The 27,111-nt window shown below is 39.5% G+C and overlaps 1 protein-coding gene across 2 annotated transcripts in view; it reads left to right on the forward strand.

Annotated features, from left to right (window-relative positions):
• The first annotated feature begins 6,176 nt into the window (after positions 1-6,176).
• The window catches only part of PALS1 (protein associated with LIN7 1, MAGUK p55 family member), an 87,166-nt gene continuing 66,231 nt past the window's right edge, over positions 6,177-27,111 (forward strand). For both annotated transcript variants that reach the window (XM_043985902.1, XM_043985904.1), the window contains exon 1: positions 6,177-6,377. The gene's annotated coding sequence lies outside the window, so the exon portion shown is untranslated. The remainder of the gene's footprint in view (positions 6,378-27,111) is intronic.

Raw genomic sequence — 27,111 nt, forward strand, 5'->3', positions numbered from 1 at the left:
CTCTAGCTTCCTTTACAAGTCAGCTCAAACTCAACCTCCCACATGAGGTCTTTCCTAATCCCCTCCAGCAGCTATTGCAGACATTTAATTTGCATTTTTTGGCTATATTTACATAATTTATACATTTTATGCATGTACATTTTTATCTTTGGATCTAGGCCTCAGAGTCAGAAGATCAGAGTTCAAGCCAGACTTCTGATAAACTGGTTATATCATCCTAAACAAGTCACTTAATCTCTCAGTGCCATACCAATTCTGTAAGACAGAAGTCAATCTTCCTAGTCCATAGAAGTTCCTCAATGGAACTCCCCACACTGATGAAATCACAAAGTTAGTAAAAATAAAAAAAGGACTTCCTGGGGCAGCTAGGTGGTACAGTGGATAGAGCACTGGCCCTAGAGTCAGGAGGATCTGAGTTCAAATCCATCCTCAGACACACTTAATAGCTGTGTGACCCTGGGCAAGTCACTTAACCCCAATTACCTCACCAAAAAAAAATAATAATTTCCTTACATTGTATATACTTATATGTGTACAGATTTCCCCCCCAGACCTCAGAGAATATAAATCACTTAAGGGTAGAGACTCACATTTTTGTCATTGTTATATACTCAGTGCCTAGCCTAGCACTGGCCATGTAGTAAGCACTTAATGCTTATTGGATATAAATGGAATTTCGTATTTTATCATCAATCAGAGGCACGAGTGACAATTTTGGCACTTGGGGCAAGTGCTACCAAAATGTGCCCAAGGAAAACAGCACCGTGTGCCCTCAAATCAACTTTTTTTTTTTTTTTTAGTGAGGCAATTGGGGTTAAGTGACTTGCCTAGGGTCACACAGCTAGTAAGTGTTAAGTGTCTGAGGCTGGATTTGAACTCAGGTACTCCTGACTCCAGGGCTGGTGCTCTATCCACTGTGCCATCTAGCTGCCCCTTCAAATCAACTTTTAACACAAACTCAGTTGAGATAGGAAGGGGACATTTCAGAAAGTAATAACCTTTGAGAATGGAGAACACAGAACATCACCTTGCTGTACCTGAGGACTCCCCCCAGACACCTCAAGGCTACCGCTGGGGAGGCTGAAAGCTAGGTAGGGGGAGGGTGGTAAAAAGTTCACCAGAAGTGCAACCGTTTAGGAGAAGTAGGCATTAAGGTAGCTTCTTATTTGACTGATTATTCATCCTAATTGTGCTAAAGATCAATTGTTTCTATTTTCTAAAGAATTACAAATACTATAAATGACCTCTAATTTTTGGCACCCTGTGGCAAAACTCTAGTTATCCCAACCTAGTCATGACTCTGCTACAGATATCAATAGATAAATTGTGATTATTAACATGTTTGGGGGCTCAGAATCAGTTTTTGATTCGTAGAGACCATTCACCAATGCCAAAAACAATGTCTTCTATCATCTGTTTCAACATTTACTCATAATTCCTTCAACCTCCCTGCCTTCCCCGCCCCCCCCCCCCAAATGCCATGCAGTCCTTCACACTTGTTGTGGAACTTTCTCAAAAGCTTTTTAACTATGTCCACTGGTTACCCATTGTCCATGAATCTGTTTACTCCTCCAAAAGAACTCTACTGAAATAGATTCATAGAATGTTAGAGCTAGGAAGAAAACTGGATAAATTCATTTAGTCATTTTACACGGGAAAACCAGAAGCCCTGAGTTTTAATTTCCTTCAAAGCTCAACTGAAGTTCCACTGTCCATACACTTAGCTTCTAGTGGCTTTACCCCCAAAATTATCTTTTTTTTTTGGTGAGGCAACTGGGGTTAAGTGACTTGCACAGCTAGTAAGTGTGAAGGGTCTGAGGCTGAATTTGAACTCGGGTCCTTCTGAATCCAGGGCCAGTGCTCTATCCACTCTGCCACCTAGCTGCCCCCAAATTATCTTTTAACTGCAAATATATATGTAAAGGTAGATATCAGTCCAGACAATTATCCCACTGCACTTTAAGTAAATGATTAAGATGTTATGCCCTAATACATTTATCAGGTGAGAACACATCTCAATTGTTCATTGTGGTAAACAGGGCCTAGACACCTTTTTAGGTGAAACAAGAAGCCTGTTTAGATTTTCTGAGGGCCTTGTTCACACCCTTTAGGGACTGTATAAAACCAATGAGCTAGCTAAGATCTTATGGATCCTGGGATTTTAGTGTCTGACAGTGGAGAGGAGAGAGAAACCACAGAGAAAAAGTGCCTTCCTTAGCCTTCCCCTAGGTCTTTTCCTCTCTCCCTACTCCTCTACTCATAGGAGGATCTTGTAAGCTTTGAAGAGTGAGAAAAATCTTGGATTTCCTATTTTTACTATGGGATCTCAGCAATCCAGTGGAGAATATAACAACTGCTATACCATACATAAGAGGAATCCCACTAGTACTCCACAAAGGGAATTCTAGGAGCTGTGAGTACCCTTTGACACATGTGCTCTAAGCTTGTGTTCACTTTCTTCAGGATTCTGGATATACTGATGGGCAAGTGATGGGGGCTGGGATTGGGAATTATGTTTTGTCCCCACAGCAGCTACCTGTTCCTGTTAATTAAATCTGGCTGGTTAATTGATATTAACTGATAATCATAGAAATAAGAACACAGGTGGGGTGCTGAGGGTGAAAATATAGAAAAGGCACACTGTAGCCCCTCAGGGCCAACCTAGGGTATAGCAGTTACACAAAGTGATCATACATTTCTGTGTGAGCAGGGGTTTGGAAGGTAGCTCTTGAGCTAACTGAAGTGGTTAAGGGCAGTTTGGCTTGTACTAAGAATAGGAAGACAGAATTAGGAAAAATGATAGGGAATGGAAGGCTATATTATACTATAGGGTAATGATTACATATAAAGTTATCATTAATGTAATTGATTCACATAAATAAGAATAGCTAATAACTTTTGAGGCATAATTCTATTATTTGCTCTACTAGGTTTTTCATATTTTTAAAAAGTAGCTCAACTTTTGGTTTTAAATATAAATATGATCCTAATTTACATTCTATGTTTTGATCACATAAATTTTGAAGCAACCAGGCTTCCCAATCACAACTAACTCAAACCAGGCCCTTGCCCACACCATGAAAGCAGGAGAATATGTCAATCTTTTTAGATTTATAAAGGTTTAGATAGGAATAACCAACCACAAAACACCTAAAAAAGAAAACCAAAGATGTTATATGTGGTACAGATGAGTAGGGTATTTTTTTTTAATTGAGCTGCTGATAATTGTATTTTGGAATAAATGCATACAGCAAGGTCAAGAGTAAATGGCCAAATAAGTTAACATCTTAGCTAGTAAGATGCATGAAGTTTGAGTCCACAGAGATATCTCAATCCTGATGGCAGTGAGAACTTATTGAATAAGGTTTTTTAGGTTATGAACAGTTTGTAATGTTTTTACTGGGACTTTTACTGGGACTATAAGGTGAAATCTAAGCACTACTTTGGAAAAAACCCTTAACCCCTCTAAGCTTAATTTTCCTGCTCTGAAAAATGGAGATAATACTCAGCCTCATGAGGTTTTTATAAATGCTTTTTACATAAATATGAGCCATTGGTATTAATTTACTTTATTGCAAGTAAGGTGATGTAAGTGAAAGTTGCTTTTAGAGAGGCCCTGGTAGACTGCATAGAGGGCATGTCTAGGAGTTAGAAGGCTTGTATCCAAATGCTGCCTCTGGCATAAAGGGACAGTGTGAGCCTGGTCAAATCACTTAACCTTTTAGTTATCCCAGGCAATTCTCTAAGACAATAAATTTCAGAACATTTGCCAATCTGTTTTTGGTAGAAGTTTTCTCACAGAAAATTTCCCATAGCAATGAAAGCAAGTCTGGACCAAAAAACAAAAGATATTTTAAGAAAGAATAACAGCAAATAAAAGGCTTAGCATGTGTAGTATATACACAGGGTATTTCAAATGTCTTTTGTGCAGTGTTAGGCTGTTAAGATTTCATTGAAATTTTTCGGACACCCTGTGTATGTATAATGTGTGTGTGTGTGTGTGTATACACACACACACACGCATATATACACATTTACACACACATACATATATGTGTGTGTATACACACACGCATATATACACATTTACACACACATACATATATGTGTGTGTGTATTTGGTTGCTATTATACTATAGATATTGTAGATACATCATCTTTATCATATATACACATATATAACATAAATGATACAGATGATATATATATAATATCTATAGTATAATAGCAACCAAATTAATAACTATGGATATACTTACATACAGAGTGGGCCTTCAAAAGTCATGATGTTTTAATAAGTTTTTGAAATTAAAAAAATTTTTTTTTCACCATTTAAGAGAGTTGATTTTTCAGGGGCAGCTAGGTGGCACAGTGGATAAAGCACCACCCCGGTTTCAGGGGTACCTGAGTTCAAATCCAGCCTCAGACACTTGACACTAGCTGTGTGACCCTGAGCAAGTCACTTAACCCCCACTGCCCCGCAAAAAAAAAAGAGTTGATTTTTCACATGTAATGTAAACTCATTTCCTTTTTAGGAGCAATGAGAGTTAAGTGACTTGCCCAGGGTCACACAGCTAGTGTCAAGTGTCTGAGGTCAAATTTGAACTCAGGTCCTCCTGAATCTAGAGCCAGCACTCTATCCACTGCCCCTCATTTCCTATGCATATGATGCTACGGTATTGTAAATTAAAAACAAAAAATAAAGGAGTTATTAATATTGAAACCCCTCGTGACTTTTGGCCCACCCTGTATATGTGTATGATATATATATATATTAACCAAATTAGTAACTATAGAGATACATTTAACTAGATATATCTATAAATGATTATTAGTGGCTACTTAGTCTATTAATGCAGACTCTCTTGCTTAGTTGATTTGCACACGATTTTGCTAGATGACTTGTACAACTTACCTGCAACCTGTATCAAAGAAGGATGGGTTCAGTTTCAGAGAACACATAAATAACTGAATCCTGTTTCAGATATTTACTAGCTGTGACCTTGGGCAAGTCACTTCACTTTTCTCAAGCTCAGTTTCCTCATCTGTAAAATGAGGCTAATAAGAGCACCTACCTCCCAAGGTTGTGTGAATCAAATTAAAAAACATCTAAAAAGCGTTGCAAAATCTTAAAATACAATATACGATTCAAGCTATTATTATTGTTATTATTTCGGGCCTAACAATTCCCTCTCCCAGAAAAATCTTGCAACATCTGATTTGGTGTCAAGAGTCAGCTCACGTGTTGGCAACCAATAAGCATTTTAAACATTAGCCTATTAAATCTTGCCTCAGAAACTTAATAGCTGTTAAGTCACAACCTCTATTTTCTTGTTTCCTCATCTGTAAAACGGGGATAGTAACAGCACCAGGGTTGCTGTAAGGATTAGATATTTGTAAAATAACAAAATGGTGAGTAATTAATAAAAATAAATGAAAACGTGAAAGCTAATATCAGTAACTTCACATCCAGCTAATGGGAAGCTCCTGAAACGTAGGGGACTCTGGAGCTCGGTCTGCGACTTCCTCGGGCTCGTCTCACACTTCGTGCAGGTGCTGAGTGCTCAGCAGCAGCATCATTCAGGGGCTCCTAGGCCGAGGTCCTAAACCAGGTGTTCTGGGAGGGGGGCGGGGTCGCTCCAGTAAATGAGGTAAAGAGAAAAGCGGCGGGTCTTCCGCAGCCATAGCCTTCTTAATCTCGTTACTCTCTACGGTTCCCACGCATTTTCTCCAGAGGCTGGTGGCTAGGTGGAGAGTGGTCTTCACAACTCCACAGAGCCATTCCCTTCCCCCACCTCCTCCCACCACACTGAGCAGTTTCCGGGTAGAACGCGGGAGAGCGCGCGCTACCTACTTCGCACCCCATCCCCGCCCCTCCCAACCAAAGAACGGACCAATAGCGGGCACTCTTTCCCGTGGTCCACGGGAGTCCTACCAAGAGCCAAGTTACCTCCCCGGCTCTCCCCAGTTCCATCCCCACCTCGCAGCGGCATCGCCGCTACGCAGCCGCAGGCCCGAGAGCCCGCGCGAGCTCCCAGGGTAAGGCAGGCTGGAATTGAGGAATGCGCGCTCTCGCTCTGCCTGGGCTCCAGGGGCGCGCGTGCGTGCGCACGCCCCGTAGGACGTCGGAGGCGGGCGTGGAAGGGGGGGTGGTCTCGCGCGGTCTTGGGGTGGAGTTCCTGGAGACTGCGACGGCGAGCGACGGGAAGAGTAGGCTGCCGTTCTTCGGTCGGCGCTGACGGAGGCGGGGACGCGGCGGAGGGGATCGGTAGTTTCTAGTTCTGGATCCGGTATCTTAAGGGCCCCCCGAGCCCGCGGCGTGTTGGAGTCGGGGGCCCTCGGGCGGAGGCTGGGGGTCGGCGGTGGCGGCGGCGGAGGTAAGAGGCGGAGCTGGGGGTGTGTGTCGTTAGGAGAGCTCCCTCAACAGGTTACCCGAGGGCGGGCGCGGGAGGCGCTATGGGGCGGGCGGTGTGTGTGTGTGTGTGTGTGTGTGTGTGTGTGTGTGTGTGTGTGTTGGGGGGGGGGCGAGAGGAGCTCGGACACCCCCCGTCCCCCTCCCCAGGTCCCCGCCCGGACCCAGGCCCAACCGCTGTCCTGGCTGGACCTAACCGCGGGAGGGTGTGCAGAAGAAACCCAGCGCTCGGGACTCCCAACCTTTGTCCCTCTAGGTAAAAACTTGGAAGCTGCCCCTCCCCTAGGCTCTAACTAGGTAGGGGACAGTCTTTCCCTGCCCCCAGCTGCCTCCAGCCAGGGACTCCGCTCTGTCCTGCCATAGGAGAGGTGAGAACCCACCCCGGATGCCCTCTATCGCTAAGGAAGTCAATTTGGGGATACATGCCCTGTGAAAATCGCTGTGTAAGCCCCTCCTTCCCCTGACTTAGTATTCTTTGCCATCTAGATGTCTTAAAAACATCTTTAAAAGCTTCTGCTTTGTTTTGGACACTTGCTTTATTACTCTGGAGGTCTTAGATCAATCAGGGATTGCAATGTAGACTTTGAATTCTCCGAGTTTTCTTGTACCTAATCTTGATTTTAAGGAAACCTTAAAGTAATGGTTTTTGGTGAAAGAAGTAAAGGTCAATCAATCCTTAATACGCTTTATCTGCCTTAAAATTGAAAAGAGCCAAGTCGGTGGTGCTCTGTTGACTTAGTAGTATATGAAAGTAGTATTTTAGTCGGCACTTTAGTCATTGTTTTGTATCCCTGGCACTTAGCAACAGTGCCATGCACATAGTAGGCATCTGATGTTGTTTTGTGAATTGAACTTGCTTTTTGGACAGCTATGAAGTTAATTGGTAACTAAACAGTACCATATGTGTACGTGTGTAAATCTTGTCATAGCGTTGTGGGATGATGTATGCTTTCTTAGTATTTTAATTTAAAAACAAGTTTTAAGTATTTAGGTGTAAATTGTAGGTGTGACTATTTCAGATTTTAATAATCTTATTTTGAGTAATATGCTAATTGTACATATAATTATTACAAAATTTAATAACCTATTAAATTCTGCCTTGGAAGCAAATGACATGTTTGGGTATTGGTGTCTTTGAACTGTAAGTACTAATGTGAATGAAACTTTATTAAACAAGCTTTCTTTGGTTATGAACAATGTGATATAAGTTTTTTTTACTGGGTCTTAGGCTGTAAAATGAAATGGGTGGACAGCTAGACTTAGAAGACTTGTGTCTTGAGCCCCATTTTTTCTCTTCTGTAAAATGGAGAGAATAATATTGGTAAAACACTTTAATGCTAGTTTTTATCATTAAGGTAGTAAGTAGAAAGAGGAGAGGCTTAGGTTAGAAGTTAGTTCTGGTTAAGCTTTAAAGGGCTGCTTCAGTTACCAAAGGTGGAATCAGTTAATGAAATAAGTTTAAAGTCCTTTAAAAAGGAAGAAAATAGGCAAAATATAGAATTTTTAAAATTAATCTTTTTGAGGGGCAGCTAGGTGGTGAAGTGGATAGAGCACCAGCCCTGGAGCCTGGAGGACATGAGTTCAAATCTAGCCTCAGGCACTTGACACTTACTAGCTGTGTGACCTTGGGCAAGTCACTTAACCCCAGTTGCCTCACTTAAAAAAAAAATTAATCTTTTTTGCGGTGGTCAGGTGGTGCAGTGGATAAAGCACCAGCCCTGGTTCCAGGAGGACCGACCTGAGTTCAAGTTTGGCCTCAGACACTTGACACTTACTAGCAGTGTGACCCTGGGCAAGTCACTTAACCTTCATTGCCCCCCCCCCCAAATAATCTTTTTAATGAGTATTCTGTTTCCCCTGCTTTTGAGTAGTTTGGTCAATATTCTAGCTACTTATTGTAGTCTGTGCAGATTTTCTTTTTTTTTCTTCTGTACAGATTTTCAATTTTGAAATTGAGTTCAGAAGGTTGGAGGTGTGCAGGGAGAAGTGGAGCATTGATAGTTTGACTTTAGTTATAAACATCCAGATTTGCTGAAATAAAATAAATCATTAAGTATGTTTAAGTACCTACTGTGTGCCAGGGGTTGTACTGGGATAGAAACACAAAAACAAGACAATTCTCTACCCCTTCCTCCCAAATAGATTCTATTGGGGGATTCAGCTTGTTTACAGCTAAGTAAACATAGGACACATACAAAATCCACTGGGGTGGAGGGAGTGGCCCAGTGTGCAATCCTAAAAAGGCTCTTGAAGGTGATAATTGAGTTTAACATTGAAGGGAGCTAGGGGTTCCCAGAGCTGGAAGGGATAACCTTTTAGGTAGCCTGGGCACAGAGGCAGAAGACAGATTTTTCTAATAGTGTCTGGTGTAGGGGCCAAATTTAATATGGGGAGAGTTAATTGGGTGGCTCCCCATAATATTGAGGTTCAGAAAATAATGAGGGACCTCTAGGTCCAAAGTTTCCTCCCCTCTGAACTGCCTTTTTTAGTTATTTCTCCCAGGCCAATAAGAAAGGGGATTAACAGCCTCTTTTCCACAAACAAATCAGGTTTTGTTAATGGGAATAAAATACACAGCAAAGGTGAAATTAATAAAGTCAAGGACAAGGGAATAGGGAAATAGAAAAATGGATAATCTCCCTGGCTCTAGCAAAGATGACACAATCCCCAAACTTGCTTCCAGCTCTGCTAATTCAAAGAGCTGGATCCGTTTTTATTAACTCACCACCTGGGGTCTGTAGTTTCAATAGGAAACAGCTGTGTGGCCTCTCAGCACACCTGGAAGCTCCTGGAAGCTCACGGGCAGGAAAAAGATGAGCTCCCCTCAGCAAGCATCCTTTTTCTACTTTTACTTTCCCTCCCCCAAAAGGGAGGGCCTTCAAGCTGGATGTGGAGAGTGGTTCCCCTGCTGACATCAGCAGCATAGGTCACTCAGGACAGGCCAGGTGTGGCCCATATCCAATCATCACTAGCCAATTTCCCAAACAGTACGCTCATTCAAGTGGGACCCCTGGGTACCTGCCAAATTCCATTATTTTATCATACTGGGAAATAAATAGCAAGTATGCCTGGGGAATTGGGGGAGGGGGAAGTGAAGGTGGAAGTAATGTAAAGTCAGCCTGGAAAGATAGACTGGAGTCATTGTGAAGGGCTGGGGTATTTGTAGTTTATCCTATATTTTGTGGGGGAGCCACTGAAACTTCTTGAGCAGGAGAGTAACAGATTTGCTGAATTTAAATTTGGCACCTGTGGAAGATTGATTAGAGAAAGGAGAGGCTCTTGTAATAGTCTAGGCAGGTGAGAGAGGCGATGAAGGCCTAAACTAGGGTCTTTATGGTTGTAAGTAGAGAGAAGAGGACAGATTTGGAGATGGAAGTTGATAAGCTGGAGGACATCTAAACAGGATAATTAGTCTTCAGAAATGTAATGTAAATGAGGAATTGATGATCTAGACTAGTTGCTTCCAAACATTTCCAATTTGAGTACTTCTTTTCGTCCTCAAAATAAATTTAATGAATTCCTACATGATAGAGTACAGAAAAAAATCAAACATTGTTTGACCATGGGCAAATTATTTTACCTCTTTGGAGTTTATTAATTTCTACTTACACAAGTTATTGTGAGGGTCAAATGAAATCTGTAAAGCACTTAGCACAGTGCCTTGTATGTACAGTAGGCCATATGTATATGATGGGGACTGGGCTGAATGGTCTCTGAAGTTTAGAGATAGTGTTACATGTATTATCTCATTTAATCTTCACAGCAACCCTGTTAGATAGGTGCTATTTTATCTCTGTTTTACAGATGAGGAAACTGAGGCTGAAATGGAATTTGAACTCAGGTCCTTTGATTCCAGAGCCAGTGCTTTTGGCACTGTATCACATGATTTGAGTTGTATTTGTATAATAATATCAAATGAGATTTTATATACACACACACACACACACATGAAAGACATTAAATCTTAAAACTATGTGAATTGTTCTGGTAATGTTGTATTACATTCTCCCGGACTTAATTTTTCTGCTCCTCATCAGGAATATGTCAGTCTTTCCAGGAACTTTGGCTTTTTTGTCTGTCACTATTTCTTGTACAGATTTGGGTGCCTGGAAAGAAAAGTAACATATGCTGTCAGATCTCATACTGCACTTTTAAAGAGATCGAGCAATTAACCATTAAAAAACATAAATTTGTTTTCTTCAATCAGCAGCACACATTTATTCATTCATCATTCATTCATCTATTTATTTATTTATTGAGGCAGTTGGGGTTAAGTGAGTTGCCCAGAATTTCACAGCTAGTAAGTATCCGAGACTGGATTTGAACTCGGGTCCTCCTCCAGGCCAGTGCTCTATCTACTGCATCACCTAGCTGCCCCTTACCACACATTTATTAAGCACCTACTATGTACCAGGCAATGTGATAATCAGTAGAGATACAAAAAGAGGCAAAAGATAATTTCTGTCTTCAATTAGGAGTTAATTTCAAATAAAAAGTGTTCTGGATTTAATTCCTTTATGCATTGTACACGGTTAAAATATATCTCTAGTTCACATAGAGCAGAATAAACTTTTGTGAATTAAGTGTTAAAAGTTGGAATGGTGGGGGCGGCTCGGTGGCGAAGTGGATTAAGCACCGGCCCTGGATTCAGGAGGACCTGAGTTCAAATCCAGCCTCAGACACTTGACACTAGCTGTGTGAGCCTGGGCAAGTCACTTAACCCCCATTGCCCCGCAAAAAAAAAAAAGTTACAATGGTAATAATATTTGTTAAAATGTAGATACATATGTACACGTATATATCAATATAAAATATTTCAGTGACTTTTGATTGAGACTGAAAATGTTTATTTGTATCCCTGTATATAAACATTTTACAGAGTCATGGCAAGTTTACTATGTTTAGCTAAGGCTTTGGGATGATGGGAAGGTTTGTGTAGGATAAGAAAACTATTCAGTCTGGACATTTTACCCAGAATAAAAACAATGGAAATAATTCCCTCTCCTACTTTCCCCAGACAACCTTGTAGCTATGTAATGTAAAGGCATTTAGTGAATGCAATTTAAAAATCAAAGTGGCTTAAATACAGAAGTACATTTTCTGATCTGTCCCTTAACTACGTCAAAATTTCTTGAAAAAAATGCTGGTATTCAGTAAAAAGTACTTTAGTTCATTGTTTTGCTTCTGAATTGTGGGAGATATATTTTCTAATATATACTGCAAGAAATACATTGTCACAAAAATACACTTAGCTATTTAGTACTATTGAATAATAATTCTTTTATTCTTATTCAAATAGTTTATTTTGCTGTCATGTAGACTTAATTTTTACCATAGGTTGGTTGAATGATTTGACTTTGGTAAGATTGGGTAGTTTATGGATTTTTGTTCTCATGTGGCAGAAGTACCTTACTGTGCTTATCGACTGTTAGAGATTCTAATCATTTTATGGTTCCCTTCCCTTTCCTATTTGTTGCTTGATGTATTGAAACTTGACAGGTTCTTGCCTTTGGAGAGCGTTTGGGCTCAAAAACAGGTAGAAAAGTTAGAATTTGAGTATATAAAAAATTTTTTTTGCTGTTTCAAAATTTCGTAGTGCTCAATATCATTAGGTAATTCAATGAAATGAGGTATGCATATGGAGTATGAACTTTAATGTTAAAATATATTTGGTAATATTTAGCACATTTCTTTTTTTTTTCCTTTTTTCTTCTTTTTCCTTTCTTTGGCAGGGCAATGAGGGGTTAAGTGATTTGCCCAGGGTCACAGGTAGTAAGTGTCAAGTGTCTGACCTCTGATTTGAATTCAGGTCCTCTTGAATCCAGGATGAGTGCTTTATCCACTTCGCCACCTAGCTGCCCCTACATTTCTTAATATTAGATATTACAAGTCATTTTCTTTTTTTTTTTTTTTGCAGGGCAATGGGGGTTAAGTGACTTGCCCAGGGTCACACAGCTAGTTAACTGTCAAGTGTCTGAGGTAGCATTTGAACTCAGGTACTCCTGAATCCAAGGCTGGTGCTTTATCCACTGTGCCACCTAGCTGCCCCACAAGTCATTTTCAAAAATAAAAAAGCTGTTTTAGTTCTACATTGCTTAGGATAGAAGTTTATACTTTTCTAGATGCAAATTAAAATGATAACTTTGAGGTCTTAAATAATATGAATAATACATTTTCTTTTCTCTCATTTTACAAAGTTTTACATATTTAGGTGCACTTCAGGTATTATATTTTTAGTTGCTTTTCTTTTTCCGAAGTGCATATTAAAGCTTAATTTAAGCAGTGAAGTTATTTTATATTTATATTTGAAGTTATTAATTTATGCTGAAGAGATATAAACGCAGTCTGATAACTTTCCCTTTGTCCTTACCCTTTCTGATTTTTTTTACCAGCTTAAATTCAGCAAACATTTATTAAGCACCATAGTTCAGGAGACTGAGAATACCAGGTCAAAAATTGACTAACCCGGGGGCAGCTAGGTGGCGCAGTGGATAAAGCATTGGCCTCGGTTCAGGAGTACCCGAGTTGAAATCCAGCCTCAGACATTTGACACTTAACTAGCTTTGTGACCCTGGGGAAGTCACTTAACCCTCATTGCCCTGCAAAAATTAAAAAAAAAAAATTACTAACCCCTGTCCTCAAAGAGTTCAAATTTTACCATTCACATAAATACATTTTACCATATAGGTGAATACAAAGTAATTTCAAGAGGAAAAGAATGGTGTGGCATATCCAAAAAAGACCTTAGTGTCTTTTGCTAGGAAGTATCTCTTAGGGTTTCAAATGAATTGTTTTGAAAGAAACTAAGCGTTCTTTGAAGCAAAAGAGAGGATTAAGTGCATTCTAGGCTTGGGGGGGGGCATTTGTGAAGAGTCAGAGAAGTAGGAAAGAACTAGGAATTCAATTTGACTGGAAATAGGTGATGTGTGTTTCAAAATAATATGAAATAAAATTAGCAAGATAAATGGAAGCCAGGTTGTGGGGGACTTTACAAACCAGGCTGAGGAGATGGAGTGGGCTGCCTCTAGTGGAGTTGACATCTTGAGATACTGGAGTCCCTTTCTTTTAGACAGAAGATGGGTCACTACTTGCCTAGTGGGTATTCCTTTTATGTAGGGGTTTTGGATTAGATGGATGCTGAGGTCTCTTCTAGCTCTCAGATTATGTTTGTATATTTTAGATGCGGTATGGAACCAAGAGTTTGGGGGGTGGTGAAGTGTGGTGATCATAAGGTCAGATATATCTGTGCTCTTTCAGTTTGGCAGATGTATGAAGGATAGTTTGGAGAAAGAAGAGACTGGAGACAAGGTACACCAATTAGGAGGTGCTAAAAAATCATGAAGACTTGTTATAGGTTAGGGACTCCTACAAGTGCAAGGAAAAGGTTGAATGGTAAAGATGTTTTGGACATAGGTTGGACAAGTCTTGGCAACTTATAGGACATGTGATTTTGTAATTTAGACAGGGTCTTTTGGAAAAAGCATTATTAATACAGAGCCTGGTTCTTTTTCAGTGGGCAGTGATGGTTCAGGTTTTATTTCACCTTATATTTTTCTGTCCTTTGAATGTTTTGAAATTGCTGTGATCTTGTTTTATCTTCATAAGCTCTTGAGATTTTTTTAGGCTATTTTAAAATTTTAATTTAATTTTTGGTGAGGCAATGAGGGTTAAGTGACTTGCCCAGGGTCACACAGCTAGTAAGTGGCAAGTCTCTGAGGCCAGATTTGAACGCAGGTCCTCCTGAATCCAGGGCCAGTGCTTTATCCACTGCGCCACCTAGCTGCACCTGCTATTTTTTTAAAAAATAAAAATGCAGTAGATTACAAAATAGAAAGTGGTGTACTATTTATTACTTGGAATACTTCTTTTGCATAGTTTTTTTATTGAAAGGTACTATTGTGAGGAAGGATAATATGTCAAAATTCCATGTATCAATAAAAGTATCTTGTTTTACAGAAGTGAAAAGGGAGGCACAAAAACCTTGTGATTTGTCTAAGGTCACAGAATTAGTCAATGGTGGAGCTAGGGTTAGAATTCAAGTGTTCTGTTTTGGTTTTTTTGGTGCGTGGTTTTGTTTTGTTTTGGTTTTTTGCAGGGCAATGAGGGTTAAGTAACTTGTCCAGGGTCACGCAGCTAGTATGTGTCAAGTGTCTGAGATCGGATTTGAACTCAGGTCCTCCTGAATCCAGGGCTGCTGCTTTATCCACTGTGCCACCTAACTGACCCCATACTTTTTTGGGGGGGCGGGGCTGGGGCAATGAGGATTAAGTGACTTACCCAGGGTCACACAGCTAGTAGGTGGCAAGTGTCTTAGGTCGAATTTGAACTCAGGTCCTCCTGAATTCAGGGCCAGTGTAGAATTCAGGTTCTATATTCATTCTAGTACCTTGACTAGATTTAAACATAGACAAAGGATGAAAACAGAAAAAGACTTGCTTTCATGGATACTATTATCAGGACATTAACAGTTATTTATTAAAAGTTGGTATGCTGTGAATCCACACACACACACACACACACACACACACACAGTATTTGTGTGTGTGTGTGTGTGTGTGTGTGTGTGTGTATATATATATATATATATATATATGCCCTCCCTCTCCCTCCTGTGTATTCCTAGCACCTAGCACAGTCCTCAGCAGACAGTAGGCACTTAATAAACGTTTGGATTTTGTTTTGGGCTTTTTTGCTAAAGAGAAAAAAACAGTTCCTGCTTTTGAAGAGCTGCATTCTATCAAGACAGATAGTATATATACAAATAAGTATATACAGAATAAATATAAGGTAGTTAGGATGTGAAGGTACTAACAGTTGTGATGGACCAGGAAAGGCTTCTTATAGAAGGTGATAATAATGGAATGTTTTGTAGGAAAAGGTTTTCTATGTCATGGGTAATTTCAGCATATTGTAGCTGTGAGACGGTGACTGGGATTGGGTTCCAATTTAAGGCTCATGTTCTGGCTCTCATATCAGAGGGAGGAGGAAGCAAAGCTTTGGGGTACTGGAAGAGGCAGCTCGTTCTATCAGTAATCTTTCCTCCTTTTTATAACAACCTCTTCTTATCCTTAATTGACTCCAGAGTAGTTCATAACTATTTTTACCCCACCCATTTTTTAAGGCCCAACTAAAATGTTAACTCCCTCCACGAAGCCTGTTTGTAAGGAAATTCCCCCTGAAACCTAACATAGCATCTTGTTTTGCGATCCTTTAATGCTCGTTGTCTTTTCTTGTGCTTAATAGTTCTGTATATGTTACCAAACAATATTCTTCATGAGGGTAGAGGCACTGTTGTTTACATTTGTATTTCCCCAAGTGCCCAGCATAGTTTTCTGCACACAGTAAATGCTTAATAAAATGTTGACTGAATTAATTCCCTTTTGCTATTACTTTGCCTCTAGGTCACACTTTCAAATTTCTTTAGTGATTTAAGAATCTGACTCAAGGTCCTTTTTCACTCCATTCTCTTGCATTTCATACTTGGGGATGACAGATTAGTTAGAACAAACTTTAAATTCTGACCAGCACAGTTTCTCAACTTTTATTTATAAGTACCTCTTTTTCTATCTACTTTTGTTTCACACCAGCAGCATAGATCTCACCATCTCAACCCCACTGTCTCCATGATTTTAAACATCAAAATTCTATTCTGATCATAATATTCTATTAATAGACCTATCCTAATTTCTCTTACACTAAGCTTATCTTTTTCTTTTAACGTGGCATCCCTTAAATCCCATTTTCTCAGCATATCTCCCTTACTTTGGTTTCATTCGCTTCCATACCTAGTCTTGACTCTATGGTCTGCCATTTTCACTAGCCACCAGAATCTCCCATGCTTTCTTCATTAATGACTTAATACTTAACTTTGGATAATTCTTGGTTGGAAAAAAAACCCACAAAATCAAGTTAATTCCACATTATAAACTTATAATGGATAATCACAGTTGTCTCCTCACTGCTTCTCCGTAGCCCTTCCCCATTTGTATTGACTTCATGTCTCATAAGCCACACTTAATTGTTCCAAACATCTATTTTTAAGCCATAGCCCCATGATCACATAGATGATTTAGTCTCTTACTTTTCTGAAAACATTTAGACCACATCTTTTCTACTTTCAGAACTCTATTGCTAACTTAATCCTTTTTTTTCCTGTTAGAGAAAAGAGGTATACTTTTTTGAACAACATTAAGGGTTCTTGGACAGACTAAAACCTTTTGAGGGGCAAAAAGACATAAGGGGAAGGAAGCTGAATTTGGAGTCAGAGGATTGGGTTCCTATTTTAGTGCCAATACTAACTGTTTGATCTCTGAACCTGTCTCCTGTAAAATGGGGAAAATACTTGCACAAAGGTGGTTGTGAGAAAAGTGCTTTCTAAAGTAGAAAATAAGTGAGAGGTTTTTCGTTACCAATTGTGTCAACCTGTCACTGGATTCTCAGAAATCTTATTGTTTGTGCTATCTGCTTCTCATAACTTCTCCTTATTTACCATATGAAGTCCAGGATCTAAGCCTGATCATTCGTATGATGACCAGATTCAGCTTTTACTGAAAAGCACTGTTTAAAAATACAACTACATTCAGGGCAGCTAAGTGGTGCAGTGGATAGAGCACCAGCCCTGGAGTCAGGAGTACCTGAGTTCAAATCTGGCCTCAGACACTTAACACTTACTAGCTGTGTGACCCTGGGCAAGTCACTTAACCCCAATTGCCTCATAAAAAAATAAAATAAATTAAAAAAAAATACAACTACATTCATTGACAGTTACTCTTTGGTGCTTGGCCATGAGAGATTCCACAAAACAAGTAACTTGTAAAAAATGCCCAAATACATATTAAAAGCATTGCTTTTACACAGTTTACAAATCTATAACTCTGTAAATGTATACTTTTAAAATTAAGATTGAATTTTTCTAGTATTCAAGAACCTCTACAGTATGGCCCTATTCTACTACTCTAGTTTCATATCATGCCACTCCTTGTATTCCATTTTCTAGCCAAACTGTGCTATTTGTCTCCTGGAAGTACTTTACACTTTAACACTTTTTGATCATGCTATTCCTGTGCCTCTTTTCTCTACCCCTCATTGCCTGTTGAATTCCACCCAGTTCTTTAAAGCCTGGCTCAAATGCCAACTCTTTGAAGTCACAGAATGACAGAGTTGGAAATTAACCTCAGAGGGCATCTAGTCTGTACCTGAACAAAATCCCACACAACAATATAGAAATCCAGCCTGTGCTTATTGACCAGCCCATTCCACTTTTGGATAATGAAGGCAGCCATGTTATAGTGGATGGAATGCTAGCCTTAGGGCCAGTAAAATCTCTGTTCATCTGTCTCTTTTACCCTGGACAAGTTACTTAAGTACCCAGTGCCCCAGGGAGCTCTGATACTAAAATGCAGATCTCTATTTCAGGCAACTGACCCATCTATTTCTCATGGTGACATCTCGCTTTCTATCCCAGTGCTTTTGTACAGACTGTGTTCCATATGCTGGTGTTGCACTGCTTCTTGCCAAGAGATAGACCTCTTGGAATACCTGTCCTCTTTCAAGACTCATCTTAAGTTCTACTTTTTGTATGAGCCTTTTCCTGACCCTTACAGTTGCTAGTGTCTCTTCCCTACTCCCTTACCTTCTGTTTTATGTATATTACATATGTTACAATAAGCTGCTTTCAAAAAATGATTTAATTTTGAAAATTTAATTTTTAATTAATAAAATTCGCGTTTTCCTCCTCCTCCTCTTGTTGAAAGGAATAGGAAAAGAAAAACATTCCCACATTGGCCATACCCCAAACAATGTCTCATTTTGCATCTCGAATCTATCACCTCTGTTGTCAGGAGATGTATAACATGCTCATTTATTCTCAGGGAATCCTAAGTCTTTTAAAGTCACCTTTATGATATTGGTGTTTTGGGTTTTTTTGTTTTGTTTTGGTGGGGCAATGAGAGTTAAGTGACTTGCTGTGTAACATTGGGCAAGTCACTTACCCCTATTTGCCTCAGTTTCCTTATCTGTAAAATGAGCTGGAGAAGGAAATGGCAAAACACTCTAGTATCTTTGCCAAGACAATCCCCTAAAAAGGGGGGAGGGGTCACAAAGAGTTGTACATGACTAAAATATGACTGAACTGCTTCTCAGAGTACCCTAAATTAAGTTGTTGACTCACTGAGCTTACAGTCTAATATACTTCTCCCCCTCCCATCTTTTTTCAGGAACTTTTTTCTAGATATACCTCCCCTTTTTGTACTCATGAAGTCTTTTGAATCCAAATATAAAGTCTGACTTCGTGGCCCCATTTAGAGTTTTCATGGCAAGCCACTCTGGTATTTTTGCCAAGAAAACCCTAAATGGGTTTTTGAATGAATGAATGAATGATAAAAGAATTTATTAATGCTTACTATGTGCCAGGCACATTGCTAAGTGCTTGAGAGCTAAATACAAGTAAGCAAGTCATCTCCTGCCCTGAAGAAGTTTACCTTCTAATGGAGGAAGAAAACACATAAAAGGAAATTAGGATGTTGGAAGTTGGGTTGGGGTGGGGTTTCATCATCCTTTGGAAATGACCTGGAAGTGATGTGATTCTAGGCATGATAAGCCCAAAACTCATCTATCTCCGTTTAGTTGTAGGAATTAAATCCAAAGTTTTGATGAAAGAGGAATGAGAAGGATGCATGAGGTAGAAATAAATGGCTGAGAAGTTTCTTACTATTGAATTTCTTTTAGGATTTAACCCAATGTCCTAGATTAGGAGTTGGCAAACCACAGCCTGTTTTTGTACATCTAGGAGATTTGCTTTTTTAAAAAAAATTAAATTAAAATTTTTTGGCGGGACAATGAGGGTTAAGTGACTTGCCCAGGGTCACACAGCTAGTAAGTGTCAAGTGTCTGAGGCTGGATTTGAACTCAGGTCCTCCTGAATCCAGGGTTGGTGCTGTGGAGATTTGTTTTTTTAAAATAAGGTTTTATTGTAATTAAAAATAGAAAAACCATACAAACAGGCAGAGGGCAAGGCATAGTTGGCCAAATTCTCTTCTAGATTATCAAGGGATTTCTGGAAACAAGTCTTATTAGTACCACCAGTAATATTAATAAGCAATTTTTTTCTTGGTTTGATATCAGTCAGCCATTGAATATTTATTAAGTGTCTGCTATCTGCCAGGCACTGTGCTAGGGATACAAAGACAGAGATGAAGCTGTTCTGCTCTCAGGAGTCTCCATTCTAGGAGGCTGCATGCACATGTATAGTTCCGTGGAAAATACACAAAGAGAAAGTACCAGCTGACATTTGAGGAAAAGGCATTATCCCTGCAGGGGGTGGGGGGTGTAAAGGCCTCAAGAAGAAGGTAGCACTTGAGAGTTTTTTGATGGAAACCAGAGATTCCAAGAATTGGAAGTGAGGAAGGAGTGGATTACAGATATGGGGCATAGCCAGTGGAAAGGTATGGAGATGAGATATGAGAAATGGAATGCTGTGTATGTTACATACAGCAAAAAGGCCAGTAGTGTACATGAAGGGGAATGTGGAAGAAATAAGGTAGGAAAGGTGGGATGAGGCCAAATTTAAAGGATCTTAAATGACAGACAGAGGAGTTTATATTTTCTCCAGTTAACATGAGCTTATTGAACAGAGGAAGACTTGGTCTGTATGGAGGATGAATTGGAATGGGGAGAGAAGAGGATATTACCAATGAGAGATGAGGAAGGCCTGAAACAGGGAGTGTTGCATTAAAAATTTTGCTATTGTTTAACCTATTAAGAAAGATCAAAGTGGTGGGTAAGCTCACTGTTGTTTCTAGGAAAATATTCCCCCTACTTTCCTTTGCACAGATAGTCCATATGTACAGATATTCTCCCTCACAGAACTATTAACTCCTTTAAATCATAGCTCAGTCATACCACCTATATGAAGCTTTATATAGAAGGTGAGTATTTAAGTGGGTTTTTTGGGGAGATGGGCTCTTGAGAGTTTTGAAGGATACAAGGAATTCTTTAGAGCATAAGTTGAGGAGGAGTGCATTCAGGCATGGAGGACAGTCTGTGTAGAAACAGATATGAGTCATGTGGGTAGAACTAGCAAGAAGGGCAGTCAGACCATTGTCCACATAGCTTGACAAGTTCATATTCCTGAAGCACAATTATAGACATTTTATCACCCTGCTCTAGAAAAAAAAATTTAGCAGTTTTCTTCTTGCCCCTAGTATAAAAAAAGACAGACTGGTACTAAAAACTGGTCATAACCTGGCTGTAGCCTATTTTTCCGGTATAGTTACATCTCACCTCCATTGTCCGTTTTGTGGTCCAGCCAAACCAGCCTGTTTTGTTCTTCCCCCAAACAATATGACATTCCATTTCCTGTCTAGGTGCTTTTGCAGACTGTCATCCCTTATGGCAGTAATACATTCTGTCATCACCTCTGACTCAGAATCTCTAACTTCCCTCAGAGCTTTGCCACAGAAAGTCTGTCCTCATCCTTCCTCCCCCCAGTTGCTAGTACCTTTCCCCTTCCTGTATTTTATATTTAATTTCATTTGTATTTGTCTACCCCCCCCCCCAGTGTAAGTCTCTCAAGGACATGTAGACTGTTTCCTTCTTTGTACTGCTAGAATCTCACATGTGATAGGTGTTTAATAAATGTTTGTTGAATTGAAATAGATGGAATTGATAACCCAGTCATATTCTCTCTTAAAATTGTCAATTTAATAGGAGTGAGGGGTGATTTTGTTTGCTGAATGTCATTTATAATACCTTCTGATAGTGTAATTTCTTATGGAGCATTAATGTTTCATTACATTTATGTATCAGCGTTTACTATTCTCCAGTCACTGGACATATGGGTTGCTATTATGAACATTGTTAAGATTTTTGTACAGATTTTTTTTGTTTATTTCTTTTGTTTTTGTCAATAGCATCTTTAGGCAAGAGTGCTAGTGGGATCACTGGATCAAAGGGTATGAAGTTTTATAACTCTTATCTTATAATTTCATATTACTTTCCAAAAAGACTAAACCAGTTCATAGATGTGCTGGCAAAGTAATAATCACATATCTGTTTTCCCAAAGCAGTTATCAGCACTGAATTTTATTGTGATTTACTATTTGTATCTCATAGTTTTATGTTTAATTTCTAATGATTATGGTATCTGAACACTTATTGTATTTATTTTATTTATGTTTCTCTTGAGAATTGCTTGTTAATATTTTTTAATAACTTATCTGTTGGAGAATAGCTATTAGATTAATATATTTGCGTCAAGTTCTTATAGATTTAGATGGTACTTATTTTTCTTTTCTTTTTTCTTTTTCTTTTCTTTTTTTTTTTTGGTGGGGTAATGAGGGTTAAGTGACTTGTTCAGGGTCACATAGCTAGTAAGTAGCCAGTGCCTGAGGCCGGATTTGAACTTAGGTCCTCCTGAATCCAGGGCTGGTGCTTTATCCAGTGTGCTACCTAGCTGCTCCTTATTTTTATTTTTAAATTAAAATTAAAATTTAATTTAAAATAATTAAATTTAAATGACATATTTTGTCCAGTTATTTCCCACTCTCCTTGCCACTGTCAAATACTCCTTTATAATCAATACGGTTAAGCGAAACTGAATTAGCAATTATTTATTAAATACCTACTGTGTCAGGTGTTCTGCTAAATACTGTGATACATGTACAAACTCAAGATTTTCCCTGACTTCAAGGAACTTCAAGGGGTGAGTAACAGCATGTTCATAGAATAGTACAGACAGAATAAATATAAATATATGGTGATGGAAGGATGCACATACATACTGTGATAAGGGTAGGAGGAGGGGGGTTTGAAACAAACACCTGAGTAATCAGGAAGGGCCTTTTGAAGAAGGCATTTAAACTAAGCCTTGAAGGGGAGGATTCCAAGAGGCAGAGGTGAGGAAGGAGAACATTCCAGGCATAGAGGCAGGAGATGGAATGTTATGTTTGGAGACAACAGTTAGGTCAGTTAGGATGGACTGTGCATGAGGAGGAATAATACGTAGTCTGGAAAAATAGGCTGGCCCTACCCTGACAGATTGTAAAGGGGTTTGTTTGTACTATATCCTAGATTCAATGGGGAGCCTCAGGAGAATATTTAGCAGGGGATTGTCATGGTCAGATTTGTATTTAAGGAATATTTATTTTGTATTTTCGTGGAAGATGGATTAGAGCAAGGTAGAGACTAGTGGCAGGAAAATCAGGTGGTTAGGTGAGAAGTGGTAAGAGCCTGGACACTAAGCTGGTCATGCTGTTAATAGAGAGAAGGGTATGAGTGAGAGATGTTGAATGACAAGATCTGGCAACTTACTGGATTGGGGGATTGGTGGGAGATATGAAAAGTAAAGGATGACTCCTAGGTTGTGAACTTGTGCCCTTGACAAAAATTGGAAGCAGGTGTGAGAAAATAATGGGGTTTTGAGACTCCCAGAGGCCCCTGTTTGAGGGCCTAATAACCCAGAGAGCCTTGCCTAACCTTTGAGGGGGGGGCAGTTGGGATTAAGTGACTCGCCCAGGGTCACACAGCTAATAAGTGTCAAGTGTCTGAGGCTGGATTTGAACTCGGGTCCTCCTGAATCCAGGGCCGGTGCTCTATCCACTGCACCACCTAGCTACCCCTGCCTGACTTTTCTTAAGGCCAGCCCAGAGTCAGGAGAATTCCAGAGGAAATTTAGTTGGACCTTGGACGGTGATAGAGACAGATTAAAACCACACCTACCTGAAAGCCTTCCCCTCAGAGGGTCCAGCATGTACTGTGCCGGACGACCTCAAGTCCAGTAAACCAATAGATTTGAATGATGCTAGCTAATTAGCTTTGAGCAGTGGCGGGGCTGGATCTCCTGCTGACCTTAGAGTTTACTCAGTCTGGGCTCTTGGCCCTGGAACACTGGAGGGAGCAGAGGTGCTTTTACTCGCTCTCTATCCTAGATAGGCCTTCTTAACTTTCTGAGCCATGTGCTCTATCTTCACTAATATTTAATATGCTTTAATAAATGCTTGATGCCCCAGACTGGTGCTTTAGCCTCTAATTTTTAAGTGGCAATATATCAGAAATCCCAGCCAAGTTCCCTAACACTTGGGACATAGGACACCCCATAAATTTTTAATCACCACACAGATAAAATGGTTTTTTTGGGAGATTGAGTTGTGAACATATTGACTAGTGATAACATTGTAAGCATATGGAGATGAGAGAGTTGAGAGCTAGATGAATAAATTTAAGTTTAATATATTGAAATAATGGTTGAATCCATGGGAGCTATTGAGGTAATTGAGAGTATACAGAGTTACAGTGTTAGAGAAAGAGAGGGGGCCCAGCACAGTATCATGGGCTGTATATTTGCAAAGGGGGCAAGACCTGAATGATGAATAGATGATGACTCTGCATATCAGTGGTTTGTTTTTGTTGTTGGGTTTTTGTTTTTTTTTACTATGAACCCAGCACTTTTAATTGCTGGAAATACAAAGAAAAAGCAAAAATAGTCCTTGCCCTCAAGAAACTTTCATTCTCATTCAGAAGACAACTTGTACATAAAGCTTGGCCATAGAAGTTACATAAAGAGTAGATGGAAGGGGGCAGCTAGGTGGTGCAGTGGTAAAGCACCCACCCTGGAGTCAGGAGTACCTGAGTTCAGATCCAGCCTCAGACACTTAACACTTACTAGCTGTGTGACCCTGGGCAAGTCACTTAACCCCCATAGCCCTGCAAAAAAACCCCAAAACAAAAACAAAAAACCCCCAAGAGTAGATGGAAAATATTAGCAACTGAAGTTCTCTGGAAAGATATCCTGTAGAAGACTCTTGTAAGAAGACTCAAGGGAAGCCATGCATTCTAAGAGGTAGAAGATAGGAAAGAGCATTGGAGACATTGAGGACAGGTAGTGCATGGGGGATGGAATGAAGAATAGCAGGTAGGCCATTATGATTGGATAATAGAATTCATGGGTGGGAGTATCAGAGAGTGTCAGAGAAGCTTGGAAAGATAAGAAGGGACAAAGTTGTGATGAACTTTAAAATGGAAGAAGAGTTTGGATTTGATCTTAGAGGTAAAGGGGAAGCCATTGGACTATGAGTAACATAGTCATACCTCTGCTTAATAAATATTTGTTGATTGATTGTAAAAATAAACATGGCATTAGTAAGTTAGAGTTATGTAATATATAGAAAGTGCTAGACATCTAGACTAGATTCAAAATCTTGAACATTTAGTCTCTGAGCCTCAGTTTATGATCAGTAAAATGATGTGTTAGTAATAATATTTGTATTACTTATTGTGAGGGTCAAATGAAATAATGTATTTAAATTACTTTTTCAACTATGTAAATATACCAATTAGTAATGGAATTTTTTTTTCCTCTTCTATAACTTCTGAGAAGACTCGGGGGCGGGGGGGGTGTTGACTTTGAAACAGAAAAATCACTTTAAAAAGAGGTGATATTTACAGAACAGCTGTATTCATCCTTTGCCTTACTATATGACACATTGTCTACAAAAAGTTAAATGGAAGCTCTGATTTTTGTATGTTACGAGCACGTTGAGATTAATATTAATTATTAATATTACATAGTTAAGAGAAATATTACGAGAATGGCTAGAGTGCTAGATTTGGAGTCAGAAAGACCCCACTTCTGACCTTATGTGATCCTGGGAAAGTAACTTTCCTACTATGTGCCTCAAAAAACTCCACAAGATTTATCTTAGTCATAAGTCAATCATCATAAATCATAGTCGATCATCCATTTCCTTCTCCAGCTTATTTTACAGATGAGGAGGAATTGAGGCAAATAGGGTTGTGACTTACCCAAGGCCACATAGCTAGTAAGTGTCTGAGACCAGATCTAATTCTGGGAGACAAATCTTCCTGACCCCAGGCCCTGCACTCTATCCAGTGTGCCACTTAGCTGCTGGTGTCCAATTCACCTTTTCTTTCCTTTGAGGCTTTGCTAGTAGCTGTTTTGACTTGTTTTGAGTTTGTTTCTTAATCTTCCCTGTCACCATAGTAGTTTTCTATGGTTAGGTTCTTATTTTGATTGTTTGCTCATTTTTCCACCCTATTTATTGATTTAAAATTTTATGTCAGTGTTGTGTTGTTCTTGGTGGGGGGGCTGATGAACGGGGATTGTTTCACATTTCTGGCTTTTTTTGCACTGTTGTTTTCAGTACTAGTTCTGGGTGTTTGGAAGTTTTTGGTGCTTTCAAGATGGTGTGATCTGGGGAGAGGTCTGGTTACTGTTCTTTTGATCTGTACTCTGGTCCTTGTCCAAGAAGGGCCCCCTGATCTTTTGGAATTGCAGTCAATACTATTCCTCTGACCCCTTGCTTCCTTGACACCAGAAGTGATGCTGGTTCTTTGATTCCTTGGGACTGGAAGTGATACTGTTCCTTAGGGACCCTGATCCCTTGGGACCAAAAGTGATACTGCCTTTCAGGATTCCTGCTCCCTCTTGACTGAAAGTGCTCTTTTCCTCCTCCCTTAAACTATGTATGACCCAGAAGTGCGTATAAGTATTGGAGTTGTCACACAGTGTCTGGTCCTGTGTACAGTGCTAGTAGAGAGATCCCCTGTAATATCTGACCAATTGCCAGGCCCCCTTATCGTCTCTGGCTTGAAAGCTCCTGAAGTTGCTGCTGTGCTAGTAAGTACCACAGCTGGTGTTTCATCCATGTGTACTGTGGGCTAGCTTCTACTTCTATGTCACAGGTCTCTCTTTCCAACCTTAGTTGTCTTGGGCTGGAAGAATGTCTTACTCCGACCTTATGTTGGCTCTACTCCTCTAGAATTCAATTTGAGGCATGATTTTTAAATTGTTTTGAAGGGAATGTTGGGAGAGCTCAGCTGAGTTTTTTCTCTACTTTGTTATCTTGGAAATTCCCCAATAAGTCCTCCAAAATCTTTCTTTTTTTGGAAAAAAATTTTTTTTAGGTAATATATGTACAATCATGTTAAACATATTTCCATATTGGTCATGTTGTGAAAGAATCGGAACAAAAGGGAACAAACCACAAGAAAGAAAAAACAAAAAAAGTGAAAACTATCCTTCAATCTGCATTCATATTCCATAGTTCTTTTTCTGTATGTGGAGAGCATTTTCCATCATGAGTCTTCTGGAATTGGCCTCGATCCTCTAAATTACCTCTTGGTTAAACTTAATAGTCACACAAAAAATTAGAAGTATTAATATTTTACACTCTTTACTTTTTTTTTTTTTTGGTGAGGCAATTGGGGTTAAGTGACTTGCCCAGGGTCACACAGCTAGTAAGTGTCTGAGGCTGGATTTGAACTCAGGTACTCCTGAATCCAGGGCCGTGCTTATCCACTTTGCCATCTAGCTGCCCCTACACTCTTTACTTTTACAGTAACAACCTAAGTTAGGATATTTTCTTGTTCTGCCTGCTAAGTTGCAAAAGAGGTGGAGTTTGATACTGTGTTTGCTGTATGAGCACCTCTTTTTTGTTTGTTATTGTAAAAATTTATATAATTATCCCTTCTACATTGTGGGGATTAGGAGCACCCCTGAGATCTGGAAAATTCGCATAAAATTGTTTGATCCTCCCTACCAGAGAAGTCTGAATTATTATGGCATTAAAATAAAATATGTTCATATTATACAATACTATACATATTTTATGCATTTCTAAGTTTCTAAACTTTTTCTGAGTTATCTGCTGGCCTTCGTGTGTGATTTGCAGCTTCCACAAAAC

The sequence above is a fragment of the Dromiciops gliroides genome, chromosome 2, assembly GCF_019393635.1.
Source record: "Dromiciops gliroides isolate mDroGli1 chromosome 2, mDroGli1.pri, whole genome shotgun sequence".
Classification (NCBI taxonomy): domain Eukaryota; kingdom Metazoa; phylum Chordata; class Mammalia; order Microbiotheria; family Microbiotheriidae; genus Dromiciops; species Dromiciops gliroides.